The sequence below is a fragment of the Odocoileus virginianus genome, chromosome 23 (assembly GCF_023699985.2).
Source record: "Odocoileus virginianus isolate 20LAN1187 ecotype Illinois chromosome 23, Ovbor_1.2, whole genome shotgun sequence".
Taxonomy (NCBI): Eukaryota; Metazoa; Chordata; class Mammalia; order Artiodactyla; family Cervidae; genus Odocoileus; species Odocoileus virginianus.
The window spans coordinates 51,985,819-52,006,877 of record NC_069696.1 but is presented as its reverse complement, the minus strand read 5'-3'; the positions used below and the strand labels follow the sequence as shown (position 1 = coordinate 52,006,877).

The 21,059-nt window shown below is 41.3% G+C and overlaps 1 long non-coding RNA gene across 1 annotated transcript; it reads right to left on the bottom strand.

Moving 5' to 3' along the window:
* Window positions 1–404: 404 nt before the first annotated feature.
* LOC139030700 (uncharacterized) lies at window positions 405–15,649 on the bottom strand. Its single transcript, XR_011483109.1, has 2 exons — window positions 15,412–15,649; window positions 405–846 (listed from the first exon to the last, which is right to left on the bottom strand). It is a non-coding gene; the product is annotated as an uncharacterized lncRNA (long non-coding RNA).
* Window positions 15,650–21,059: the final 5,410 nt, after the last annotated feature.

Below are 21,059 nucleotides of genomic sequence, written 5' to 3'. Positions count from 1 at the left end.
CCATGAAAACCTTGCTTAGGAGTTGTCTCTCTGTGAGGTTTCCTCTGAACTCAAATAAATGATATTAATCTCACGCATGTCAGTAAGTCCTCTTCTGGGATTTCATAAATTCCTCTGTAGGCATACAGTGCTGTTTTCCTACCTAGAGGATAAGCACCTTAGGGTAGTCACCATTTTACTTCTCTAGTACATACTATGGACCAATACCAAGGCACTCAATAATTGTTCTGTTACATAGAAGGGGCTGAAGTGTATTATTTCCATTCCCCCTCACTCATTCTGCTCTCTCACACTGGGTGAGCTCCCAGGATCACAGTTGAACACACACCTCTTACATAAGTTCATTAGCTTATTCATAATTCCACTTGGATACAAATGTAAACATAACAGCCCGTATTGAACTCTTAAGTTTCAACTGGGTATCTCTGTCATTGCTTTTATCATATTATTTCCCAAAAATCATACCTAGAAAGACAATTACAGACTATGTTGGTGTAAATAAGGCCACAAATTCTTTACCACTCTTCCCTATGAGAGGAAGGGTAACGGTTCTCCCCTTGAGTGTGGGCTGGCCATATTGGCATTTTGACCAATAGAATATAAAAGAAGTTATATTCTGGAGTCACTGAAGCTGGATCATGCTTTGAAGCTTCTTCTTCACCTCTTTAGAACACTCCAAGAGCCTTGAGCCATCATGTAAGGAGTCTGAAGGGCCCACCTACAGGTGTTCTGAGGGACAGACCCAGTGCTGCCTTACTCGTCCATGGGGCTGACATGGGGATTAATCCTTCTTGGATCTTCTAGACCATTTCATCTGCCGGCTCAGTGAATACTGTGGAGTGACCTCTGTGGACACAACACAGAACAGAAGAATCACCAGCTGAGCACTGCCTCAATTCTTGGCCTACAAGTTTATGCAACAACAATTACATAATTGTTGTGTTAAGTCACTTAGTTTTGGCATGGTTTGTTACACGACAGTAGATAACTTGAACACAGCCACTTTCTCCCCACTTATGCTTAATTGCTCACCACCCTTATTGGCTGAGTCACATATAGAAGGATTCTTGCTCTGCATTCTTAAATTATAGGATAAATTTATTGATCCCTTTTCCCTATCTCAGTTGAAGCCTATTTTTATCTTTTTCTCAGATAATGAACTCCCTGTCTGACTCATTCATCCTTTTAAACTTTTGATTGACTGGTTTGTTTTTTTGTTTGTTTATTATGGCTGAATCTTGTGACATGAATAATCTTAGTTTCTTGACCAGGGATGAAACCCTCACTCCTTGCAGTGGACGTGAAGAGCCTTAACCACTGGACTACTAAGGAAGTCCAATCTGACTTTTTCTTTAAAATTTCCAGACATTTCTAGCTTTATTATTCCCTTAATTTTCTTCTCCCCCACTAGACTCTCACCTCTGTTTTGTCATTATTATGGACATCAGTAATTCCTGAATCTCCTTGCTTTTCTCAAGATAGCTCCATGTATAACCCAGCAACCAAACTGATAATAAGTATTTAAATGGACAATTTAAAAAATGTTGGAGACTCTACATCCCTGGAGGATTTTAAGATAAGATATGTAATAGGTTATCTATTGGGCGGGTGGCTTAAATAGTTCTCATCCCAGAATTAGAGAACCAGGATTAGACAACCTTTAGTGATTCCTTTAAACTAGAAGATTCTAAAATAGATTCATATGCACAGAGCCAGACACAGTCCTGAAACATGTAAGCTATTGATTTATTGATAGCATCATTTGATCCCAAGTAAATAACTTCATGAATCATGTTTTTGACATATATTTGAAGAATTTAATCTTTGAGGAACAATGTTTTACTTTTTGAAAAGAGCTACAAATATGAGTTTCTTCCAACTATAATCAATGTTTATCACTATATTGATTTTCTTTCTGGTATTTTGCAATCTATGAACGTTTCCGAACTTAATCTGTAATTTTCCATTTCTGGTGTATTGAATTGTTGCTCAAAAGTGTTTTTTACCCACCTTGTGTATAAAAGAAAGAGAGCAAGAGAAATTTGCATTTTTGCTTTGGTGACTAATTTGTGCACTTTAGCCATGAGTGGGATTCATTCCCCACTTGATAGCAAGATGACGTCCTCTTAGAATGTGAGGAGGAGGTAAAATTCTGATTATCTCTTTTCTGAATTTCTTTTCCTTAAGCAGCACTGCAAGGAATAATAGTTCAATTACTCATTATGTTGACCTTTAAATGGCCTAGTTACCCCAGGAAACAATTTTTGGCCGAAGTCATCAAGATTGTTTACATCCACCACCAAAAACAGTGGAAGTAAAGAGGTCTCTGCCTGTGATGTGTTGAACAGCCAGAAGAGAGCTTTCGGTGGTCCATATCCTAAATATCCTAAGGCAGGGGGAGTGGAACTAGGGCATGGATGGCAGCAGGGAGGCGTGCTGTGGAAGGTTCCCCCATCCCAATATCACTTGCCAGCTCTCACCAATATGGCAAGACTTGGTAGCTGTCACTGAGAGACCTAACATCTATAAAGAAATTTTACTTTGAAGTCTAATTCAAGTGTGGTTGGAATCAGGTTGGAACAGACTCACAGGGAGATTCCTCACTCCATCGATATTATCAGAGGAAAAAGCAAAGTCACGTAGAATCTAAGAGCCGGAAGCCGTCACCTAAGGGGAGCTGCCACATGATGCGCAATGCACTGCAGAGCTCAGAACTGCACAGAATCCCCAGGCTCGAGAAAGGGAAAGGGAGACGAGGCTGTGCCTTCAGATGGGAGTGTGCCCACAGGCGGAGAAGCTGAGGAGAGGAGCTGCGAAGCCCAGCGGCCTGAACAAAGGGAAGCGGGGAGCCACACGCGGTGTCGCTCCTGCCTCTCCACTCACATCACTGCGTGATGCCGCACAAGTCAGTCCCTCAATGTCTCTATGTTCTCCTCGGTGAAAAGTTAACACCTAAGGTTACTGTGAGGGCTCCCCTGATAGCTCAGTGGGTAAAGAGTCTGCCTGCCATGCAGAAGACGCCGGTTCCATCCCCGGGTCGGGAAGACCGGCTGGAGAAGGGATAGGCCACCCACCCCGGTGTTCTTGGGCTTCCTGGCTGACTCAGCTGGAAGCTGACTCAGATTCTTCAATCTGCCTGCAACTCAGGAGACCTGGATTAGATCCCTGGGTTGGGAAGATCCCCTGGAGAAGGCAAAGGCTACCCACTCCAGTATTCTGGCCTGGAGAATTCCATGGACTGTATAGTCCATGGGGTCGCAGAGTCCGACGTGACTGAGTGACTTTCACTTTAAGATTATTGATATAGTAAATGCATTCATTTTTGTAGTGCTTAGAACAGAGTACTCAAGAAGCATTGATTTTTGTTAAATGTGTTATTATACAGTTCTAGAGTCCTCTTTGCTGTTTATATTGTTTTATGCATTCTGTACATGTTTTGTAGAGATAATTATTTATGCATAACATTGCTCTGTTGGCCAAGATAACTCTTAAACTACACAATAGTAGTATTAGTTGCTCAGTTGTGTCCGATTCTTTGCGACCCTGTGGACTGTAGTCCACTAGATTCTCCAGGCAAGAATACTGGAGTGGATTGCCATTTCCTTCTCCAGAGGATCTTCCCGACCGAGGAACTGAACTCAGGTCTTCTGCCTTGCAGGCAGATTCTTTACTGTCTGAGCTACAGGGAAGTCCCTAGACAATAGAATTAAACTAGACAATAGAATTAATCGAACTCTCTTTTATTAACTGGGAGGGAAGCCATCTGACATATTAGCTGTCTCTGCCTACCTTAATGCCTGATAGCTGAAACCATAAAGTGGAAGCAGAACCAATAGAAAGCTGAAATAAACTTCCTAAAAGGTATCTTGATCTTTCAACCTTCTATATAATAGACTAAATATATAGTTCTGCTAACATTGGTAAGGAGCCTTTAAGACCAGAGACAAAATAATTTTTTCCAAGAATGTTTGAAAAATAGTGGCAGCTTGTTTTCCATGTAAACTGTCACCATCACCAGATCAGGGACAGCATCAATCATCCTTATCCTGCTCAAGGCCTAAGATGGAATAGATGGTTGTCTAATCAGTTTTGTTTTGCTCAGCCAATATTTATTGAAAGTCTATTATATGCCAGGCATAGCACTCAACATCGAAGAAGACAACCAAAGCCTATTCCCTCATAAAGCTTATATTGCAGTGGCGAAGATAGATGATCAACAAAAAAGGAAATGGCAGAGAGATAGAAAAATCATTTATCGATTGATGTTTAATGTAATGTCAGATGATAACGATTGCTGTGAACAAAGATAGAGCAGAAAGTGATTGAGGCTGGTGACTAAGATTAGTGTCAGGGACAACCTCTCTGTTCATAAAAGACCTAGCTGAACAAGGGAGCTATGATTGGGAGTGTTCCTGGTAGAGGGAATGGCCCTCAAGAGTAATGAGGCCAGGATGTCCTGAACCGAGAGGAGCAGAAGGATGAGAAAGGATAGGGTTTCCAGGGCTGTGTGGGCCGTGGGGAGGCATCACATTTGACTCTGGAGAGTCCCTGGAGGCTTCAAGCAGTGGAGGAAAAGCATCTGACATATGTTCAAAAGTGCATGCTGCGGCTGTGTGTGACGCACCTGTTTCCCAGGGGACTGATGGGTGAGTTGGGGTCACAGAGCAGACCCCTAAGAACACTGCTGAGCACTTGGCTGCTCTGCCACCCGTGCGGCCAGGCTCTTCTGTGAGTCAGAGAAGATTCCTTTCCTGAGAAACCGGCCTGCTCCCTTCCCGGGTGGTGTGGACCTTGGCATTTATCGTCATCTTCCAGTTTTCATACACAGATTTAGGAGTCTTTCTTGAATTTTTTAGGATATTATATCATAAAATATTATATTTTTGGCTTGTCTGTTAATAAACCCACTTGTATATCATTTAAATAAATTTACAGGTTGGATCACTGGGCTCTAACTATGCAGAAAAAGTTAAAATCTGTTTATGTTAAATGATACAGTTGTATAAAAATTATTTTCTAGTACTTAACTGTTATCACTGCCTAAAAATTTGCCTTAAATTGCTTTACTCAGAAGCAGAAGAATAAACAGGAGAGAGAGACTTGACTGTGGTTTAACTGTAAAGAAACTGAGATTTCTCTTCCCCTAACTCAGTGGGTCCTTTAGTTATTTGATAGGACTGTGACATATGTCTTGGGCCCTAACTTAAGTAGTGAATGAAACTAACATAGCAGGCTTTCATGGGTTATTCCTGCAGATCTGGGTCTATTTGTGAACAAGATATAGCCTGGAACTAAATAAAACCTTTGACTGTGGATCATAAAAAAAACTGTGGAAAATTCTTCAAGAGATGGGAATACCAGACCACATCACCTGCCTCCTGAGAAATCTGTATGCAGGTCAAGAAGCAAGAATTAGAACTGGACATGCAACGTACTGGTTCAAAATTGGGAAAGGAGTACGTCAAGGTTGCATATTGTCACCTGGCTTATTTAACTTATATGAAGAGTACATTATGTGAAATGCCAGACTGGATGAAACACAATATGGAATCCAGATTGCAGGGAGAATAATAAATAACTTCAGATATTCAGATGACTCCACCCTTATGGCAGAAAGTGAAGAGGAACTGCAGAGCCTCCTGATGAAAGTGAAAGAGTAGGGGTGAAAAAGCTGGCTTAAAACTCAACATTCAGAAAACTAAGATCAAGACATCTGGTCCCATCACTTCATGGTAAATAGATGGGGAAACAATGGAAACAGTGAGAGATTTTATTTACTTGGGCTCCAGAATCATTGCAGATGGTGACTACAGCCTTGAAATTAAAAGATCCTTGCTCCTTGGAAGAAAAGTTATAACCAACCTAGACAGCATATTAAAAAGAAGAGACATTACTTTACCAACAAAGGTCTGTCTAATCAAAGCTATGGTTACTCCAATAGGCATGTGTGGATGTGAGAGTTGGACCATAAAGAAAGCTGAGGACCAAAGAATTGATCCATTTGAACTATAGTGTTGAAGAAGACTCTTAAAAGTCCCTTGGACTGCAAGGAGATCCAACCAGTCCGTCCTACAGGATATCAGTCCTGAATATTCATCAGAAGGACTGATGCTGAGCTAAATTTCCAATATTTTGACCACCTGATGGGAAGAACTGACTCATTTGAAAAGACCCTGATGCTGGGAAAGATTGAAGGCAGGAGGAGAAGAGGATGACAGAGGACGAGATGGTTGGATGGCATCACTGACTCAATGGACATGAGTTTGAGCAAGCTCCAGGAGTTGGTGATGGACAGGGAATCCTGGCATGCTGTAGTCCATGGGGTCACAAAGAGTTGGCATGACTGAGTGGCTGAACTGAACTGAACTGATAGCCTGGAACAAAAAGACATATTCAGATCCCTAAATCATAGTTATTTTAAAATTTGAATGCACCTCAGTAGGAAGACACAGTTTGAATATTAACTTAGGTGGCTAACCTCAGTTTCTCCATCTGTAAAATGGAAATATTAATACTCACCATGTCTACATATTCCAATATGTGCTGAAGGTTGTGTCTTTGCACTAGGCACATGGCTAGATTAGAGGAATATCAAGTAAAATAGTTTTGATTCCTACTTTTAAGAAGCTTATGACTTTTTTACCTGTTTAGTTCATCAAGGATTACACTGTGGGCCATCAAAGTTGGCAGATGTTGCTCTGGGTGGGAGAGGATCTAGTGGCAAGAAGAAGAAAGCCTTGGGTATGAAGTGACATTTGAGGTGATTGTTCAAAGGAGGGATAAGAGAGTTTAGAAATCAGGGAGAGAAAACCTGAGCCAGAAACCAAGGGAAGACAAAGAATTCTAGAACGGGGTAGTGCAAGACTGTGTGTGTTTGGGTTGAGTGGGTGGACTAGAATTAGGTTTGTGTGTGAATGCCTAACATCCCAAAGTAGAGACCGAAACAAGAGGAAGGCTCATTAATTTCTCATATAAAAGTTAAGAGCAGGACCCAGGGATGCTATGGCACTTAGTCGTGTCAGGGACACAAGTTTCTTCAATTTTGTTCCACTAGGTGTGGCCTCATCCTCAAAGTTATACCTTATGGTTACGATGGCTATTCCAGCTCCAGCCATGAAAGCCACATTCCCAAGGACAGGAAGGAGTGAAGGAAGGGGGTCACGTTCCCAACCCCTTGCTAGTTACATAAATCAGTTATACTCTGGGACCACATGGGGATGGAAGTACGATCAAGAAATATGATCTTTATTCTGGGCCCAGATAAACATGGTGATTGGTATGACTAAAGCAGGAAAGAATGATCACTGGGGGACACTACAGACCTCTGACTCTGTGTGTGTGTGCCTTTATATTTGTGCCCATGCATATGTGTGGAGCTATGCACATTCCTAAATGGCAAGTGAGGAGATGAAGATTAAATGAGATGATACATAAGAGATTTCTTTGCAAATGGATAAAGGGCTCTACAAAATTAAGGAATTACTTTAGGACAAATACCTATTTTAGTAGTTACTTATCCACTGTTACAAAAAAAGAGCCTGAGTTTACAACACACTGTCAGATATAAACAAACTAAATAGAACTGGTTACTTCCTCGTTTATGTTCCCATGACACTTTAACTTATATTACATAAGTTATTTTTCTTAATAATACTTTCTTTCTCTAAACTCTCTAGACCATAAATAGCATTTATAAACTTTATACAGTTATAACAGTTATAAAGTTTATTTTCAGAAACTCTCTGGACTGTAAATAATATCTTTGGTTTGGGGAAATTTATTCCCCCCATCTGATGCTTCCTTCCATGTGGGTGGAAATCCATTCATGTAATACTTTTGGACTTTGCATCTTAGAATAAGGTTGAGCATGGGGATAAACAACTTAACCGAGAAAATTTGGGTAAAGAAATGATCACATACAGCCATACCCTTTCCCCTCACTCTCTCTGAAGTCCTGTCCTCAAAGACCATACATTCTGTCCTGCTCCTCCAAACAAAAGTTTTAAAGTTTGGGGAGTTAATTCCATTAGGAGTATTGACATCTGGTGCACAGGCAGGGAATATTGAGGGAAAAATCAAGAGGATTAAGTCTGCGAATATGGAGTGGCTAGGACAGATGGATTTCAGCTTTGGGGAGGAGGATGGACTCCTAGCAGCCTTGGCTAGCAGGTTCCAGCAGCTTGTGGTGTTTTGTGCCTGGCCGAAGGACTGATCTATTCATTCTTTCTTCCAGCAAATATTAACTAGTGTCTATTAGCTTCCAAATACTGCTCTCGGCACTGGAAATTTGGCATTAACTGAAGTAGTCCCAAAGCCTGGCCCTCAAAGAGCTTACACTGCAGCTGGGGGGATAGCCACCAGCAAATATGTGTTTTATAATTACAAAGTGACATGTCAAACACCAGTCAGTGCTTTGGAGTGAAATAAAAGCAGGGAAGAAGGTGGGTTGGGTGGGTGGCTCTGAGATGACTGAGCACCTTCAAGTTTAAATAGCGTGGCCAGAAAAGTCGTCCTGAAGTGAGAGGGTGAGCGATGTGGGAACCTGGGGCAATAGCAGGTGTGGGCTTCGTTGATGTATGGCTCTTCCCAGTTTGGAGCCTTCTGGGGTCAGTGGTACAAGGAGTATCTGGCGGAGAGTGCTGGGGATGAAGGGGTCCCACGTCCTGATAGTGACATCTCTTTCTTCCAGGGAGAGACCCACAGCCCTGGTTAGCAATGAAGTGCAGTGTCTAAGAGGGTAAACTCCTTGGGCATGTTGCGGGGGTTGGAGGCACTTTCTTCTTCCATGCTTCTGTCCACTTGAAGGGGTGTTGCTAGAGTAACATCCCTGGCCCTGTTTCAGCCTCTCACTCACCTGGGGGAAAAGGGTCACTTGCCTGATTTGATAGGATTTGGGAATAAGGAGTTGGACTGGATGTGCCGATGGTGCATGTCCAAAATCACTGCAGATGATGACTGCAGCCATGAAATTAAAAGATGCTTGCTCCTTGGGAAAAAAAGCTACGACAAATGTAGACAGCATATTAAAAAGCAGAGACATTAGTTTGCAGACAAAGGTCCATCTAGTCAAAGCTATGGTTTTTCCAGTAATCATGTATGGATGTAAGAGTTGGACCATAAAGAAAGCTGAGCACCGAAGAATTGATGCTTTTGATCTGTGGTGCTGGAGAAGACTCTTGAGAGTCCCTTGGGCAGCAAGGAAGTCAAACCAGTCAATCTTAAAGGAAATCAGTCCTAAAAATTCATTGGAAAGACTGATGCTGAAGCTGAAGAATACTTCAGGTGGCCAATCGTTTGGCCACCTGAAGTGAAGAACTGACTCTTTAGAAAAGACCCTGATACTGGGAAAGATTGAGGGCAGGAGGAGAAGGGGACGACAGAGGACAAGATGGTTGAATGGCATCAACAACTCAATGGATGTGAGTTTGAGCAAGCTTCGGGAGATGGTGAAGGACAGGGAGGCCTAGTGTGCTGCTGTCCGTGGGGTCGCAGAGTCAGACACAACTAAGCGACTGAACAACGACAATTGGATGTGTAGAACTGTATCTTTTCCTCTCCACTTTCTCTTTTCTAACTCTGGTTTGTGAGTTTGTACTCTGGATTGCTCATGGCCAGGTGGGGAGCTTTGCAATTCACAGGAGAGGGCTGTGGTCATTCGGAGCCCCCTGTACCTGGTTAATAAGCCTTCTTAAACCTGGTGCTTGGCATTAAGATACCCTCTTGTTTGCACATTAGACACAGACTCTTCCAGCAGCGTTATCAGAAAAAAAGATAATTTGGTCTTAGTGTATTACTCTTTGATCTTATTTCTCAATTGGATCAGAATTGGATGGGGAAGAAGGCTGCTATGTATTGGTCATGCTCAAACCCTAAGATTGCGAGTGTGTAGAATCTGTTATCCATGCAATAAATAGTGAATGATAAGTTGATAGTGGAGTGTGTGCTCTTATAACTTACCTTGAGATCTTTTGGAACTGCAGCTTCTAGCAAAAAGGGTAGTGTAATTTATATAAGAGTGAGAAAAGCTCTAATGAATAGATAACATTAAGAAAAAAAGACCAGAAAGAGATGATTGTTCAGAACTAGGTTTTTCTATTTTAAAGGGTGAAACTTTCTATTCAGCAATAGCTTCTCCTTGTGGCATTTAAGTTTGAAAGGGTAGCTCCTTCAATTGAAGTTGCTGTGGGTAAGTTTTTAACATACCTGCCCAGATTACCACAGTGGAAAAATTGTAAACTTGGTCTTTGACTGTTCGTGAAGTCCCTAAACAACTACAATAAATATGGGTATTGTTCCTTTCTGACACCGTCTCCAAGAACTTGGTCTGTCCTGAAACTGAAGATAAGGTTTTGCTTTTCCCTTGGGAGGAATAAAGGAGCTGGGTGTTATAAAAAAACAAAAACAATAGTGGATGTCACGACAAAGGAAGGGCATTTTCTAAGCTTCATAAGGATGGAACCATTTGAGAACCTGCAGAATTCTGAGAGAACACTGAATGGTCTGAGTTTCTAAAGACGGGTGCTTAACACCGGTAACTACACTTTCTGGGCTTTGAGTCATTTTGTGATCATGTTTTAAATTTTTTTTTTTTTCCTTCTTACATAGTTACCGATGAGCCTGAGGGCTCAGACAATGAAAGTCAAAGCAGGAATCATGAGAAAAACAGTTTGCTTTTCTTTTGTATTTTGCTGAGCATTAAAATTACATTTTTGTTTTTAAGTAGAAATTGCAGCGTAAAAGATACCATAATCCATATTTTGGTTCATTTGGGTGGCTGAATTCGGGTGTAATGGGATTTGCTTATATTCTACTGTCTGATAAATGCGACACCATAAACCAGCCTGGAGCTTTCTTGTGTAAACAAAAGACCAGAGAAATTAGCATTCGGATGAACTGCATTTATAAAATGCTATTAGCTTTTGAGATAGATTTAGATTCTTTTCTCTAGTTTGTAAAAATCCTCTACTTCTGTCCTTTTTCTGCTGTGTTATCTACTGAATTCAATGTTATAAACACAAAAGTGTTCAATAAATATAACTCAACGATGACAGGCCTGGATATGAAAACAAAACAGCACTCAAAATTGCTAAAGGAAGTTGGTTATTGTTAGAGGTTTTAAAGGCCGTGATAGTACAGTTTGGTGGAATTCCCAGCTTCCCTTAAATAATGACAAAAGGTGGCCAGCGCGGTCTCTGTGAGGCCCAGGGGTATCTAGAATAAAGATGAATTAGGAGGAAGTGTCCAGAAGACTTAGCCAAGAGCTTTGTCCTAATAGGATGGAGGGTGGCATAATTCTTAAAATTCTCCTTAAGGAATCATATCTGTTGATAAGTTTCCCGGCCCTTCTCAGAAAGGGTGCAGCAGAACTGTATTAACTTGCTGTGTGAAATAACACATTACCTTGTTACATCTGGTACATTATAACTGACTTGGTGAGCTTCACTGATTTCCCTTCTCTGAGAGTTCATCTTGAATACTCTATGAATGACAGCCAAGCTCTGAGACCCATCACAACCTTTCTTATATAGAGTTGGTCATCCATAAAACCACCGTCCCTTTAAAAAATTACCAATTTTGAACAGATTTGTGAGAAAGGGTACCTCTGCTTCTAAACTGTGAAGTCATATTAATGTAAATAGGGTTAGAGTTGGGAGAGAAATCATCCTGAAATATTATTATTTCAATTCCTTTTGAAGACTGAAACTAGTAATAATTAAGCCTAATGCACTCCTTAGAGATTCTTTATTTTCACAGAAATTTGGTTTGAACTAAGGAAAAATCCAGGCATAGTGTTTCAATGTTGTGTTGAGGGATTGCTTGACTGTTCCTTCAAAAGACGTGAGCTTGGTTTATTGACAGTTTACGGTTGGATTTTCATAGCAAGCATAAAATAGTTGGAGCAGCAAATGATTTGTGAGTGCCTGAGATGGGTAGGTGTAGGGATGTACATACCATTTTCTCTAGTGATCTGCAAATCTACTGGCACTTCAGAACCACTTCTCTGAGTGAGATGACCATATATATATCTTTTATTTTTAATATTTTTTAGACTCTGGCCTTCTTCAATGATTACTTCCAACCAGAGTGTTTCTTGCCAGTTCCTCTGTCCTTACGCACTTTGTAGACTAACAGAGTGAGAGCAAAATGAGTCCGTGCCTCAGTTACAAACTACTTATCAGTGTTTTTTAAAAAAATCACTTGTGAGATTCTCCCCAGGTTACCCAGAGACCTCTTAACACTGGAGGATTAAGCAGGAGTCTATGGCAGGCTTTTAGCTTCTCCCATTGCTGTTCATAATAAAGCCCCTTTGTTCATCAAACTTCACAATATTCATGCAGATTTATGCTAATGATTACTTCCTATGCAAATATTTCAACTTAGTCGGAAACTACTGACCGACAGACCTGAAATTGAAGCTTAGATCAGCTCTTAATTGTGAGACCTCCTATATTCTGCTTACTCTCTCTGGGACATAGTTTCACCTCTGTAGCATGGAGATCTTAACTATCTCACAAAGCTGTGCTAAGAATTCAGTAGATGGAAAGCTTTATTAGAGTTTGAAGCACTTTACAGTTATTGAGCAAGTGGTAGATACTACAGTCTGTTCATCCGATCCATTCTCCTCCTCTTAGCAACGGACTTCTGTCTGAATCCAGCCTGGGCTGTAGCATCTAGCCTCCCTTACAAGTAGGTGTGGCCGTGTGTTTAAGCTCTTGCCAGAGGAATGAAAGGGAGAGGTATGTATCATTTTTGCTTTATGTACCTAGCAGGATATAGCAGGCCTTGGATTTCAACTTAGTCCTATTTCTGATGGGCTGGAAGGGTTACTAGCAGAGTGACCTTGGAGAGCAAGTATTGTTACACCAGGTCCCTGATCAGAGGAAGGGACAGTGCTGTCAGCTGCTCTAGAATACCTGTCTGGGACCAGGTCCTGGACCTGTCCGTGGTCCTGGACCACGAAAGAGAAGTAAATTCTATTTTGTTTGGGCACTTGTACTTTGGGGTCTGTGTGTAAGAGCAGTTAGCCTGTTGGGACTGAGCAGGCGCAAACACACAGAATGAATACTGGCCTTATTTTTCAGTCCCCGTAGATAGAGATCCACAGAGTAATAGAGCTGGAAGGATCTAAAGAAGTCATGTGGGGAAAAGAAAAGAAAACATTTAGAGAGGGAACAATTTTTATTTAGTCATAGGACAGATTATTTACAGAACTGGAATAAAATCCAGTGTTCATAACTTTGCTTCTTTCTAAAGTGAATAATAATTAGAATATGTAAGGGCTTCCCAAATGGCCTCGTGGTAAAGAGTCTGCCTCCAGTGCAGAAGTCACAGAAGCCTTGGGTTTGATCCCTGGATTGGGAAGATCCTCTGGAGGAGGACGTGGCAACTCACTCCAGTGCTCTTGCCTGGAGAATCCCATGGACAGAGGAGCCTGGTGGACTGCTGTCCGTGGGGTCGCAGAGAGTCAGGCGTGACTGATTGGCTGAGCACGCACTGAGCACTGGCAATATTAAAGATCTGCAGTCTAATACCCGAAAGGTGGTAGAGACAGGATGTACGAATAGATTCAGAAAGTGCCCATAGAAACTTCTTATAACCCCTCTACAAATGGAAGGGTAGAGAAGTGACATTTTACCCAACCTTTCACTTTGAGGTCAGGATGCAAAACCAGGTCCTTACAGGGCACAAGCTCAGGGGCCTTGTTGTTAACAGTTCCAGAGTGTGACGGGCCCATGTGTCAGAGAAAGGGCTGCAGCCTTTTTTGGTCCCATGTGAGAATCGCATCCGAGGAAAAATGACCACTCTAGCAGTGGTGCTGGGTATGTTTTAGACACAGCTGCTGGAAGCTTTTGTACTCAAAAAGATTGATCTAAAATGGCCTCTCAAAACATACCCCAATGAGAAAAAGAGACAAGTTTATGTTTCTAGCATTTGAACCAGAACACGTTCACTCTGCTTTAAAAGGTCTTATGGGACTGAAAAAGCCCAGGGAAATAGAAGTTGCTGTTCTCATTAAAAGAGAGAGGTATTTTTATTCATTGTTTTTATTCACATCAGTTAATTCAACATGCCTTGAAGGGGCCTCTTCCAGGATGGCAATATTAAAGTAGCAGCTTACTCACTAATTATAAACAAACATTAGTCAAGTTGACTTACAAAAGTTGGTGCATGGATAAAAAGCAAAAGAATTACCTTCTACCTGACAGATGGAATGAGTCCCCAAAGTCTCTCTGGGTCTTATAACAATATGCCATGCAAGAGACTTGGAATGAAATCCAAGCTCTTTGACTATGCCTTGTAAATGATCTGACCCACACCCACCTCTCACGTTTATCTCCGGACCGTCCTCCTGGAGTTCACTACTGAGAAGCTGCCCTTTTTTTTCTGTCCTGTGACCATAGCCCCCTTCTGGTGCTGCAAGGTTCTAAGCATGCAGTGACTATGGCTGGATGCTTCTCCTCCTCTTGCATCTCTAGGCAAACATCACCTCCTTTGAGACATCTTTTTTGACCACCCTACAAAGGGAAGTTCATGCCACTCCATTTTTCCTTCAGTTTAGTTTATTTCCTTCACTTATAGAAATTTCTATTTATTTTATTTTTGTGTCTGTTGATTTACGGCTAGGCATTAATTCCCCCTACTGGACAATGGCTGAATCAGAGAATGATCTGTTCCATAAAAGGGGCAAAGTTCAATCCAGGGAGGTCAGAAAACTCCAGGTTGAGATCAAGCTAGAGCGCAGGTAGGAAGAAATTGAAACCAAAAGACTCAGGATGGAGAGTGGGGAGCTGATGGGGTCTCCTTGGGATGGCAGACAGGCTGGGGATGCCCAAGTGGAGATCTATCTGTTAATAGTATGGGGAGAGGAACAAGAAGACCATGGAAGTCAGTGACCCCAGAAGAAGCCAATGAAGCAGAAGCTAAGGCGGGGGAAAGAGGCAGAGTTTTAGATGGACTGATTCCTGGGCCAGTGACTTCACTTCTGTCTGAAGGCGGTGCTGTTTTTCCTTTGGTCAGATGGTTGGAGGGTGATTCTGCCTTCTGTCTGGTGTCACCTCTGACCAGTTCTTAATTTTATACACATATCTGATGCTGAAGCTGAAGCGCTAATACTTTGACCACCTGATGTGAAGAGGTGATTCATTGGAAAGGACCCTGATGCTGGGAAGGATTGAGGGCAAGAGGAGAGGCAGGCAGCAGATGAGAAAGTTGGATGGCATCACTGACTCAATGGACTTAAATTTGAGCAAACTCAGGGAGACAGTGAAAGACAGAGAATCCTGGAGCGCTGCAGTTCATGGGGTTGCAAAGAGTTGGACATGACTTAGCAAGTAAAGAACAACAATAACTCAGCAATGGAATATTTTCCAGCACCTAAGGGAGCTGACGTCTATGATAGAAGGTATGCACCTTTGGCCTCAAAGCAGCTTGTAAATCCTGAGCTGTCCTCGCTTCCCTCGATTCTGACAATCATGTGTCCCATTCATACATTGAAACCCTCTTCAAGTTTTCCTTCTTCTAAATTCACCTTCCGCTTGTAAGAGAGGAGCCCAGGAATCCTCCTGGTGTGTGGACTGCCCCAAGTACAGATGAATCTCTTTAGACTCTGCCTTTCTGTTGTTATAGTAACAGCAGATGTGCCTTCTGGAACACTGTTGTAAGGATCATAAGAGAGATTTACTCGGTCCCGATTCTATTTCAGACTAAAAAAAATCCTATACCCACAATGGTACTTTTTATCATGCATTATTGAAAGCAGGAGAAGTTGACAGAGTAATAGAACCAAATCCTTTTAAGAAGTAGGACATGTAACATGGTGAAATCTGGTATCTAGTATGTTCTACTTTAGTGAAGAAAATATAATGCTAATACTTTACCTTACTGTGATCATCAGCATAAATTGTGCAGTAAAATATATGAGTATAATGGAAACTTCAAAAATGTCAAATAGTTTACATATGATATAAAATGCATTTTACCTAGCTTCAATTTTTATATTGGTAAAATGAAAGAAACAGTGCATTTAAATGCAGAAACCCGTATTATCATAAACATATTTGCTAAAAACAGGAAGCATAAATTGTGGTTAAATTTAGTAATGTCTGAGGGTATGCTTGAATGTTTCTTTGTGATTAAACATGAACAATTGCTTCTTTAAGGTAAAGGTCTGTGTATATGTGATTAATCCAATTGAAATGAAAGTGCAGACAGCTCATGCCATGCCTGGTTATCAGAATGATTGATTTTAGTCTGTGCTTACAGGTGAAAAAAATATCTGTTAATAATCCTAGCAGCCCAGCCCCTGATGTCACTGATAGCTCAATGATTTCTGCACATTCTGCATTATGGAGCTCATTTGCAGGTAGAGGGTCTATACAATAATCCATTGGATCACAAAATTATAGCATAAAAAATGACATCGGATTTATGCAAGAGTTATGACTGCAAAGTGCATTTCATCAGTGAGAAGTTTAAAATTGCTGCTGTTGTCGCTGTCACGGGCATGTTATTTTCTTTGGTTTGTGTGTAGGCAAGGCTGTCAAGCTTTTATCACACAAACTGGTGTTTTTGTGTACCGTAGCTCTCTGCCTGATGGTGACAGCCAGTCTCTGAACCCGGGTTGTTATTAAGTCTTCAGCTTTAAGATAGTACTTTACCAACTAGGCTGAATTACACTTGATCATAAACGCCTTAATGTTTTACTGGGTATAAAAAGTTCGGAGCAAAATATGAAAGTACTCTGCCGTAAGTATTGGTGGGTTGCTGGTAGAGGCTGTTGCTGTTTGTCACTGCAGAAAAAATGTTGTCATCCTTAAAAGTCTCAGTTCTGGGTCCTCTTGAAATGAAGCACTGGGTTTAGCCAGAAACTTCTCATGTAAAAGTCAGATGTCTTCTCTATCCTCTAACCCCTGATTTTTTAGACTTACTCACTATATCATCCAATTGTCAAACACAGCAGCCCTGTGCCCTGCTGCTAAGAAACTTGTTTTCTCTCTACCAAGCTATTTGTTTCTGGATGCATGTTGGTCTAAAATGTCTCTGGGGATTTATCTGGCACCAACTCTCTTTCAGATTAAATTTTTTTCATGTACTCACAATTGGTTTTGGTGCTTTGCTATAAAGAAACCAGGAGAAACTGACAGAGCAATAGAGCCAAATCTTGGAAGGAAAGCAGTGAAGATGTCTTTTATATGATGAAATATTACACATAGCATGTTCTACTTCTATGGAGGGAAACATAATGCCAATACTTTATCTGGTTTTGACTATTAGGGTATATTGCAAGGTAAAAATATACAGATAGAAGGGAAGCATCAAATGGTGCAATTAACACATCTAAACCAGTGAGTAGGAGTCGATCAGTTGTGTCCGACTCTTTGCGACCCCATGGCTATACAGTCCATAGAATTCTCCAGGCCAGAATACTGCAGTGGATAGCCTTCCCCTTCTCCAGGGGATCTTTCCAACCCGGGGATGGAACCCAGGTCTCCCACATTGCAGGAAGATTCTTTACCAGCTGAGCCTCAAGGGAAACTGACGAATACAGGAGTGGGTAGTCTATCCCTTCTCCAGTAGATTGTCCCAACCCAGGGATTGAACTGGGGTCTCCTGCATTGCGGGTGGATTCCTTACCAACTGAGTTATCAGGGAAACTGCTTCAAACCAGAGTGGATTCACTTATTTGGCTTCAGTTGTTATATATGTGAAAAGTGTGAATCAATGTATGCAGAAGCCTTTCTTAGAAGGTTTTATATAATTGTGTCTGGTACAATACCTGTCCCTCAACAGGTGATATGTGACAGGAGTCATTATTATTATTATTAATGTTATAAGAAAAAAAGAATATAATCACATGTATGTTCATGTGTTGAAGGCCAAAGTAAGACGGCTAGAATAAATGAGAGTTCTTGAAGAAATACACACCTAAAGAATCTGTACCACTTCCACTTCCTAGAGCTTGCCTGGCTGTGTGTGTGCTCAATCACGCAAGTCATATCCGACTCTGCAAGCCCATGGACTGTAGCCCACAAGTCTCCTCTGTCCATGGAATTCTCCAGGCAAGAATGCTGGAGCAGGTTGCCATTTCCACCTCTAGGGGATCTTCCTGACCCATGGGTGGAACCCATGTCTCCTGCATCTCCTGCATTGGCAGGCGGATTTTTTTTACCACTGTGTCACCTGGGAACCTCTTGCCTGGCTATATTCTTATTTTATTTTTATTGGAGTATAGCTGCTTTGCAATATTGTTTAGTGTCTACTGTACAGCCAAGTAAATCAGCTATGAAATTGAAAAGTGAAAGTGTTAGTCATTCAGTCACGTCCGACTCTTTGCAGCCCAATGGACTGTAGCCTGCCAGGCTATGCTGTCTGTGGATTCTCCCAGGAAGAATACTAGAGTCAGTAGCCATCCCTTCTTCATATGATTTTCCCAACCCAGGACTCAAACCTTCCTAACCCAGGTCTCTCGCATTGCAGGCAGCTTCTTAACCATCTGAGCCATCAGGGAATCAGTTATATGTATACATTTATCCCCTCTTTTTAAAATTTCCTTCCCCTTCAGGTCACCACAGAGCATTGGGTAGAGTTCTCTCTGCTATGCAGTAGATTATCATCAGTCACCTACATACATAGTATTAGTAGTCTATGTATGGCAATCCCAGTTTCCCAATTCACCCAACCCCGCTTTCCACCTTGGTGTCTGTATGTTTATTCTTGACATCTGTGTCTCTATTTCTGATTGTAAATACTTTTAAAGAGACTATATTAATCCTGACCTTAATCCCTGGGGCTGTGCTAGCCAAGGCAGTAGCCACTAGCCACACGTGCTTATTTAAAGTTCAGTAAAATAAAAAAATTGAGTTCTTCAGTCACGCTGGCCACACTCCACGTTCCCAGCTGCCATGTGTGGCTAGTGATTACCATATTGGACAGTGCAGAGAGCGTCTACATCACTGCCAAGAGCTGTATTAGACAGTGCTGCCCTAGGGTAAAGGGCAAAGAACCCAAGGTCTGTGAGGTCTGCACGATACAGAACAAAGCTGTGCAGTCAAGGGAATACCAGACCTGTTTGTGGAAACCAGTTAGCAAGGGGCTGAAGAACAAATTGTACCATGTAGATGCCTTGGCGTCTCGTGAATGAAATGTGCAGGTAAACAGGAAAAACATCAGTCACCATTCAGCATCACCTCTCAGCATCCCCTTGGGATTTTATGGATCGCAGTGAGACAAATGGAAGGGAATCCAAACCCAAACCCCCAAATAAGATTACCCAAGAGAAAAGTATTTCATTATAAAATGCATGTGAAACCATATGAGTCATCTTAAAAGTGGCCCTTTGCTAGCACAGTGTGGTTTGGTTGTTTTTTTAATGTATCTGAGTTTAATCATGGTTAGAAGGTGAACAAACTCAATCTTGGTTACCCATTCTTATGTAAGTTTCCAGTGATCCATCACATCATCATGAATTGCGCTACATTTATTAATGATTCTCACTTAATTAATCCCAAGAGAGGCAGGAGCTAACGTCTGTCTTAGTCTCGGCAATTACTAGAAATGAAACCGATGGCATTGCCTTCAGAATAAGTGACTCAAATTAAATATGTGTAATATTACTTTGACATTCTGTCACAGAAACAATGTAAAAATATGTGACATTTAAAGGTTTATAGGTTTTTCTCTATAGAAGTTTCTTAACTTTCTTCATATACTTCCAAATAATTTAAGTCACTTCAGTTAGGGAAAATTGTAGAACCCTGCCTTAAAAGATTCTGCCATGTGTGACCTCCTAGGGAATGTGAATGCGGTAAATTTTGCTGAATTTCACTGAATTGAAAACTGAAATTGTCACTTATTGGAGAGTACAGTGACTTGTGTGGTATTGTCAGCATATTAAATCTTGGGTGAAAGTTAGAAATATTATTGATTGTTTTTAAATTAGAGAAGTGTCTGTGTGTTCAATATCAATTTCAGTTCGTTTTTTAGAAATCAAGAAATACATTAGAACTGTAGCCCTGGCAGGGACCTCAACTGACAACATTGCCTTTCCCCCTAGACTCTAAGCCCAGCGGCATAAAAGTAATCCTTGCACACTTGCTGGGCACGGGGAAGTGGGGAGGAGAAAGCACGCTGGACTGTGGGCCCCTGAGACTTGTGCTCTAGCTCCAGCTTTGCCACAATTTTTCTCCAAATTCTGCAACTTCCCAGCACTTAGCTTTTTTAATGATAAAATAAGGGAAATGAACAAAATAATTTCTATAGCATTTTCTACTAGTTTCTGTTCTTACATAACAAATTACCACAAAGTTAGTGATCTAAAATAATGCCCAGTTAGGACAAAGGACCTGAAGAGATATTTTTTCCAAAGACGACATCCAAATGAGCAACAGGTATATAAAAAGATGCTCGACATCACCAATCATCAGGGAAATATGTAAATCAAGATTACAGTGAGGTGTCACCTCACACCTGTTAGGATGACTTTTATCTAAAAGACAAGAGAGATGCTGGCAAAGATGTGGAGAAAGGGAACTCTGGTGCACTGTTGGTGGAAATATAAATTGCTGCAAAACAGTATGGCAATTTCATACTGGAAAAAAGTATGGAGATTCCTCAAAAAACTAAAAACTGAACTACAATGTGATCCAGCAATCTCATTCCTGAGTATATATCTGAAAGAATTGAAATCAGCGTCTTGAAGAGATAGCAGCACTTCCCCATCCCTCCATACACACAATGGCAGAGGGATGGAGCCTGCCTGCCTTCGCTTCCTAGTAGCAGCCTTTGTTCCGGCCATTTATAGGGAGGCATTTTGAATGAGCTGACCTTTCTGCAGTCTGGTCCCTTTGTGCCAATTTCAAATGACTTAAATGGTTATAGTAGTGCTTTTTCTCGTGATTTTTTGGGGTCCAAATAGATGAAGTAAAATCTGAAAGTACAGATAATCCAACAGACAAAAATGAAAACCACCACAACCCCGTCATCTGGATATCCACTGTGAACGTTGAGTCACATAGTTTTCTAGATATTTTTCTGTGATATGTGCATCAGGTCTTTTTTAA